General features: G+C 38.5%; 1 long non-coding RNA gene across 1 annotated transcript; it reads right to left on the bottom strand.

Moving 5' to 3' along the window:
- Window positions 1-3159: 3159 nt before the first annotated feature.
- LOC121616473 lies at window positions 3160-6147 on the bottom strand. The gene is made up of 3 exons (XR_006007299.1): window positions 6116-6147; window positions 4348-4468; window positions 3160-4154 (listed from the first exon to the last, which is right to left on the bottom strand). It is a non-coding gene; the product is annotated as an uncharacterized LOC121616473 (long non-coding RNA).
- Between the last annotated feature and the right edge of the window lie 2010 nt (window positions 6148-8157).

The following is an 8157-nucleotide window of genomic DNA, read 5'->3' as shown; positions in this document are numbered from 1 at the left end:
TGGCCACTTTGCATCTTGATCTCATCAAATATTTGAAACCAGAACATGGCTAGATCGTTGGCAGTCAGTGAGTTAAGAGTAGGCTTAAAACTTACCTTTTTGAAGCTCACAATTTTGTTGTGATTCAATGCTATGTAAATAAAATTGACCTAACTTGACTATTTTGGTGTGTAAAAAGTACACTTTAATTGCCTGAATAAGTAATATTTAATTTCCAATCCTACAGTTGTCTCTGCTGTCTCTACTCCACTTCAAGATGGCGATGTGGAACACAAGACGAAGCGGGGAGGTATGCACCAAATATTTTTGAGATTGAGTTCAAATATTATATATTATTTTAAAAAGAGAATTGTTAATTCACTACCCTCTCTGCCCCATAGCCTGTTTTATATTCAATATGAAAGTAGTAGAATTTGTTTGAGAGAAATTAGAAAAAGGACTGTAATAAGAAAGTTAGGTAGAACTGCCTGAATGATTGTTTGAAATTCCTGAGCATGTGTTATTAAGCTGCCCAGTAAAACCACAGTTTGATCTGCTGCTACTGAGCAGCTTCACTTGAGCTGTTGCTGCTTTTTCACTTTCCTTGCCCAGATTTACCCTGGTGATCCTGAGGGTTGAAGTGATGTTCAGTCCAGTCACAAGCTTGGTTATCTAACCTTCAGGCCCCCCGCCTCCAATTTAAGTTCCTTTTTGATTAATTGATTGATTTGATTTGATTGTTTATATGAAAGTGCTTCTCTCTTTTTCATCTCACTTTATTGATGCAGCCTTCCAACCACTTCTTTGCCTTTTGCCACAATTGTATATTATACCATATTATTTTGAACCATGTGTGTTCCAGAACACACAACATGCAAACTACTGTTAATGTAACAGACTCTGCCATCCAGATGTCCTATGAAGTCATTTCATGGCTTTCTTCCTCATTTTTTTCTCATTTGCGCTAATTACAATTTTGCCCTGTTACAATTACATTTCTGAGATGAGAATCGGTATAAAATAGTTGCAGTATATGCAGTTTGTGATACAAGTGAAAGTTAGTTAATATACAGAAAACTTTGTTGATATTTACCATTTTTTCTCCTCTCTTTTCAGTGAAAAGAAGTGGGCCAAGTCCTGGCAGCCAAAAGACTCAATAATACATTTGTAAACATGTATATACTGTAGTTAAGTTTCCCCTCCAATCCTGAGGTTTCACAGAACACGGATGGTTAATGTAATGTAGTTTGATATACCAGATTAACAGACAGATGTGTATATAATGTTTTATTTTGTTCTCCTGTTTCATTCTACTTTTAATTACCTGTATACATGTTCTATGTGTGAGGAGTATGGAAGGGGCGACATCTCTTTGATTCATTTTTGCAGACCTGTGTTGTAAAATGACAATTAAATTACCTTTATTCCCTGAATCCTTGATTCCTTTACCTTGCTAATCAGAGAGTACAGATGACAGCAGAGGACAAGATGACTCCTGCCTCTTATTAAAAACATGACCATCTTACAGAACCACTGCAGCATCCTCTGAAAACAAAACTGTGATGGAACTATGATGTGCTGTTTCAATAATAATTACAATCTTGTCTCAGGTATGTTATTTATACATATATAAAAAAAATATAGCCCTTTCAGGTAAAGCATAGCTCCAGAAACTGGGCTTTTTAGACTTTAATACAACAGTAACTGTATTTTGAAATATGTTTTCATCAATTGACTTTACTACTGGCGTAGCCTATGCTCCCCGTGCATTGAGACCGAAGCTGCGTTCAAAACCACAGCGCTATGTCATGTTCACCAACAAATAGCTACTGCCAGCTAACTGCAACTACTAACGTTTATTAATAATATGTATGTTTGGAAGCCACATTTTATGTAAACAGATTATAAACCATATTAATATTTTAAAACAACAATAGGAATTACGAGGCCCGGAAGTTCCGTTAGGAAACGTTGCTTAATGCGTTGTGTCATTGAACGCGTACTTTTCAGTCAGTGAAAGAAAGGTGCAAGGATCGCGTCTAAAATAGCAGTCATTGATAAATATGTTTATGTTTTTCAACATATTTTGTTTCCTGATATAAATTCATATGTTTAAGAAAAACTTTTTCTGATGAAAACCGAGCGGGTAGTTGTTTTCTAAACCCTAATTTCACAACGCTAACCCTAGACCGGAAGAATGACACAAGAACTACAATTGGCGTGGAGTTCAAGCACACAGTAGAGGGCTGCGCCATATGTTTTGTAGTTCTAAAGTGTTTTTCAACATTGTATTAAATTGTGGTCAGAAATCTTGAAATCACATTACAGGTATTTGGCGGTGGGGAGCAGATCTGTTTGGTCAGATTAGATGTTTATCACTGGTAAAAGGGTGAAATCATGCCCCCACCCCCACCCCCTATGATAGTAGAGATCAAGAGCTTTCCAAAACTGTTTACCCCACATCTCTAGCATATTTTTTGGCTTCCCTATATGCCTTCAAAAATGTCTCAGGTACAAGGTTCAAAGGTCACTCCTAAGGGGCAGGAACCAACCACAATGTTCATACTGACATATGTTACTCTGTAGGTCAAGGCCTCTACAACAATGTCTTAATTGTTGTCCTATGACAAAGTTTTATTTTCAAGTTGCTCCAAGCCAAGGCCCTTTGAGGTGTCATTTCTCATAGCACCTTTCAGCAAAGCTGGATAAAAATCAGACAAACGTATTTTAAAGGGTATTTAGTGGCCAAATGTGGTCATGATATTGATGTATACCTTATGCTCAGTCAGACTTTTCAATTTGGACCAATTAAGACCCAGTTTTCTCCCATAATCTGTAAATGTTTCTTTTGCATATTCCCCCATTGATTTAATATGGCTGCTTATAGTCTCTGTATACCCCTTTCCCCAGACTGACAGGATGGTCCGAGCTTATCAGCCTTATAGCATATTGTATTGCCAGTACTTTTTTGTGTGCACTGTAAGTTTTGCACACATATCTTAAAAAATGACCGTGACATGACATTTTCTTAAAACAGTATAGGCCTGTGCCACATAACATGTTATGCATGAGGGAGGGAGATGCATATAGTCCAGAAATGTTAGATGTTGATAGTGAAGTACTGTACAGTACTCAATAAATAGTATGACATTAAAGAACACATGACTTCTTTTTTCAGTGTTTTATTGAAGACAGTGACCAAAAGCAGAAGTAACCAGAAGTGAAAGGCTTTCACTTTACAAGAAATCACAGGAAGTACTCTCTCCCATTACTACTCTCAAAATAAAGAGTAGATTTGCTGCCGTTATCTTCCTTTTCCTGGAAAGAAGTGGGGTTTGAGTCTGACTACAACTAGTCATGTCAGAAAACTGACAATTAAACTTAGTTTAATCGACTAAGTTTCATCAGTAATGTCAACATAATATTTGAAACAACATGTTGTGATCTAGTGAACCTACTATTTACTATTTGGTGCCCCCCCTTTTTACTCCAGACCTGCAGCCCCGGCTTCTCCTCCGTAACTCCTGCGGGACCACAGGTCTGTCTCCGGGCAGCAGCACGGGTCTACACAGCGCGATCAGCTGTTCGCGCATGTAAACAATGCTCCCACCGCTGCCGTCGGCATAGTTCCCAGTTACAAAAAGTAGGGAAAGTAGAAGAAAAACACGGAGAAGGGTAGCAAACGTAAGTCCAGACATTGTCACAACTCTAACGAACAGGTTGTGATTGATCAGAAAACAGAAAAAAAAAAAGAACGAACGGACAAATAAACGAAAACTTAAAAAACACGACGGGAGCTGCTGCTACAGGCTGCCACCTGGGACGGCGCCAAAAGCTAAATGACGATATATAGCAGAGAGCCTCTCCATATTTTTCTCTGTAAAGAAAATATCAACTTCAGTTATTTAAATAACAACCATTAAAATAATTAATCAACATACACACAGTATACACATATTTTCACTATGAAACTGGCTCTAATCATTAGTGTTCATATTCAAGTGTAAGTGTTAAGGTTTGTTTCAATCTTAAATTCAGTTATACACGGACATTTGAAGATTTAAAATTCTTTCATCACTGTGATTTACCAAATGTCATCAAAGGACTTGCTGAGGGTAAACTAGGCAGATGTTCCACACTGGATGACAGGGAGCACTCAGTTGGAGGCTGTGACACTGTAAATAAGCACATAGAAGAATAAGAATGGATTAGGACTGCAATTGTGTTTTTTCTATGTAAATATTAATTAACAATAAAATACAATCAGACACACTATATTCACATGAAAGACTTGCTTGACATTTACTGTAATGCCACTGAAAAAAATGTTATCTACTTTTCGAGACATCAACAATTTACACAAACAACCTGTAGCTGAGGCTCTGCGTCGACCACCACACCTCCCCCTGGGCTTGTCTTGCCCTTGCCTTGTCTTCTTTGATGGAGAGTCTCTTCCAGAGCACGCCCGTTTCCTGATCTGAGCTGCTTTCTATGTGTTAATAAATAACAGTCTTGTCAAACCGATGTGGTTAAAGGTACTAGAATCAAAAACAGGTGACAAATTAAAGCAAACCCCAACATCTATTGCATTGAGGGATTTATACACTATCTGACCCTTACCATAATATACCGAATATGTATCCCCCTCTGTACTTAAGGACAGTTACATTTGGAAAACTTGCTCCTCAATGTTTTGCATACATATTTCACTAATGCAGAAGCACTGCAGTCATGAAAGGTCTGCCTTTGGCATCAGTTTCTTCATTTGTTTACTAAAGTCTTCTCCATAGATCTAAGAGCACATATTATTAACTGCTGATACAAAGACAGCATCATCTGGGCCTTTTTCATCATGTCTAAACATGCCATAAGCATGCTTGGATGTTAACTACTCAACTGCCTTGTTTAATAAAAAAAAGTATAAACTCTTATGCACTCATATTTCTACTAACATTTAATATAATTAAAACAAACAAACAAACAAAAGAATACAGACAAACAGGCAGACTAACAAACAGTTAACAAATAGAGATAGATAGATAGATAGATAGATAGATAGATAGATAGATAGATAGATAGATAGATAGATAGATGACTCTTAAAAGTGCCTTTGGGTTTACTTAGATCAGGGCTCGCGAGCCAGATGTGGCTCTTTTGACGGCCGCATCTGGCTTGCAAACAAATCCTTTGCGCACGCGCGAGCCAGCGACTAGAAAGCCGGTTCGCAGTCATTTCAGTGGGAAAGTGGCAAACATACATGTCGTTGTGTCTATCTGTTTATCTATCTATCCATCAATCACAAAGGCAACGCTGATGAGGCAACGCAGATCGGGTCGTGACAGGCACTGTTTAAGTGAGGCTGCCGTATTTTGCTGTCGAAAATAGCGGTCGATGGGCGCATGCGCAAAGGGGCGCACTACGGCTTGTCGTTAATCCCGCTGTCAGCTAACTCATCATTAATTAGCAACAGCAAAAGAATGTTATTAAAAAGAATTCAGAGACTTATTGTACTTTAAAAGTGTTGAAATTACATAAAATGCACACATTTACTTGTATTTTTAGTTTTAAACATATTGTATGGCTCTCCTGGAATTTCATTCAAAAATATGTGGTGTTCATGGCTCTCTCAGCCAAAAAGGTTCCCGACCCCTGACTTAGATGATTCAGATGGAGATAGGATGGGTTGACAGAAACTACGAGGAGAAAAGAGACAAGTATTTAGTACTGTAGGCTAGCTATAGTTTACCTGTGTTTTCTATTCATACAGAAAGATTTAAAAAGTGTATGCAACTGATTGGACCATGATTTTCCCATCTTTTGAATGAATACAAAAGATTTTTTCTAAAACAATACACAGTGTTTAAGGAGGCCTAATGAGACATTATGCCTCCTGTTATTGCATGACATAACATACTCTTTGGTGATGCGGCGTTACCGTATGCACAGTAACTATTAGCATACACATAGCTGTCTTCAGCTAGCCAGACAAAAGTTGCTATTGTTCCCTTCACAAGTTAGAAGGTCGTTTTCATAGTCTTGTGTTTAAGAATGAGACCACTGTTAATCATCGCTTTAACTTTTAAACCGTGTGAATAATGGAAAAGTAAGACATCAGCTCAGAAAAAGCACATCTTACCAAGTAGCAGGAGAAGGGCAGAATGCTTCCGGCAACAGGTGTCGCTAGCCGTGGGGGGAAGGACTAGGATACTTTCACAATAAGACAAAAAGATATTACACTAATATAAGATGGCATTGTAAACGTAGTGGTACCTTAAAAACCGTAAAAAAAATAAAAATAAAAGCATCTAGGACAAAGCAGGATACAGATATTAAAAATAACAATAAAACACGTTTTAATCACTGAATCCTGCGGCCAAAAAGAAGAAGAAAAGCATTAGATCATATATATGTAAAAGATTTGACCCCTCGCAATTTTTAATTACCTGAGCTACTGTATATTGTAGGCTATAGTAAAAAAGCAGGAAGCAAAGATTAAAACAAAAGAGTTGCCTGATCACAAAAATGCCTGAATCCGCAGCAGAAAAGAAGAATAAAAGCATTAGATCATATGACGAGGAAGCCTGCAATGGATTCGGGATTGACATTAAAAGAAAAACAAAAAAATAACAGTAATAACCGATGATGGAGAATGTCGTATTTAGTTGCTCCCAAGGCTCAGAAATTAAACAAAATCCAACTCCTCCTGTATGCCGTGGCATGTGATTGCCGTGCTTGGAAGCACGAAATAAACTCTTCTGAGTCTCTGCCATCTCGCTCTTCTCCAGGTGCTGGATGTTTTCCACCTGTTCCACCTGGGACTCCACGCTCGTCTCTTTGGGGGAGACATCAGCTTCACCTGATGCGCTGCTCTCACTGCTGTTTTTCTCTTCCAGACGCCGCTCCAGTCCACGTATTTCTTCTTCTAAGTCGGTCACAGTGTAGACGTGTCTGCGCTTCGCATGCCGGAGTTGATGCCTTTCAAACCAGGCGCGGTTCAACTGGACTCTCAGAAAGTTGTTCTGGTGGCGACTTTGCTCAAGAGCAGTTTGCAGACGGAGAAATTCTCCGGGATGGATCGGATTGCCCTGAGAAACAGGGCCAACAAAGTGATCCCTGTTTCTTGGGTTAGAGTTTGTGGGGTTGCGTCTGTAAGCCATTGGACTGTCTGTAGCGAACATAGATATTACAATCTCTGTAGACCGAACTTTATAAAGTGCCTTTCTACAAAGTGATCTAAGTTAATAAAAAAGTTTTATTTACCCATTCGCACGCACTAATATATTTGGGAGACAAATATGCATCAAAAACATGTAACTTTTAGTGTGATGATTATAAATGTTAACTCCTTGTATGTTTAGGACATAGGTAAACACCAAACCAACGTATGTGTTTTTCTAATGATTTTATGAGATTTACTGCTACCAATGTAGGTAACACTGTTATTGTGAGGATAAATATTGAAATATTTACAGATCCTGAAATGTAAATCAGTGCCTCTTGGGAGGGAAACAGCTATTAACATCGGTGTGTAATCATAATAATCATTTCAAGAAATAAGCGACCAAACCCAAAGTGTTTAAATGTGTTAATAATTAAATCGTGTTCGATAGAGTCGAACGCTTTATGGAAGTCCAGAAACAACATGAAACCATCATCCTTAATTAGGTGATTAAGGATGTATCATGTGTAACATTTTCTAGCCCCCATATAGAGCTGAGAAAAGGCAGCTAATCGTGTTGCAAAGCTGAGACAAACCTGAGTGAAATGTGATTAATAAATCATTGAAACTTGACAGTGGAGTGTGTCGGCGTAAAAGCGCCTCTCGGCTGGAAACCTGTTAGTATGTGTCGCCCCCCAGTGGCTGCACCTGCTCTCTGCACCCACTCGCCTCATTTTTCATTTCTGAGAGACATAAACACAGAACAGACTTTTTTCTGCTGCCAGAGGCCGTTCAAATACCTGCAGCAGGAGGGAGCGTCATCACAACACGTCTGAGGAGTTTGTCAGTCCTTCATTTTCTATTTGTTCCATGAACATCTTACCGTCTACATACACACAACATAAGGGCACAGGCTGCCATTTACAAACTCATACAGACAAACCTAACCTCATTTGAAGTTTCATGTGAAACACTTCATACAGTACAGTACTGATTAGGAGATAGAAGTATGGAAACAC

The sequence above is a fragment of the Chelmon rostratus genome, chromosome 13, assembly GCF_017976325.1.
Source record: "Chelmon rostratus isolate fCheRos1 chromosome 13, fCheRos1.pri, whole genome shotgun sequence".
Lineage (NCBI taxonomy): Eukaryota > Metazoa > Chordata > Actinopteri > Chaetodontiformes > Chaetodontidae > Chelmon > Chelmon rostratus.
The sequence above is the reverse complement of the archived record's forward strand: the minus strand, read 5'-3'. Positions and strand labels throughout refer to the sequence as shown.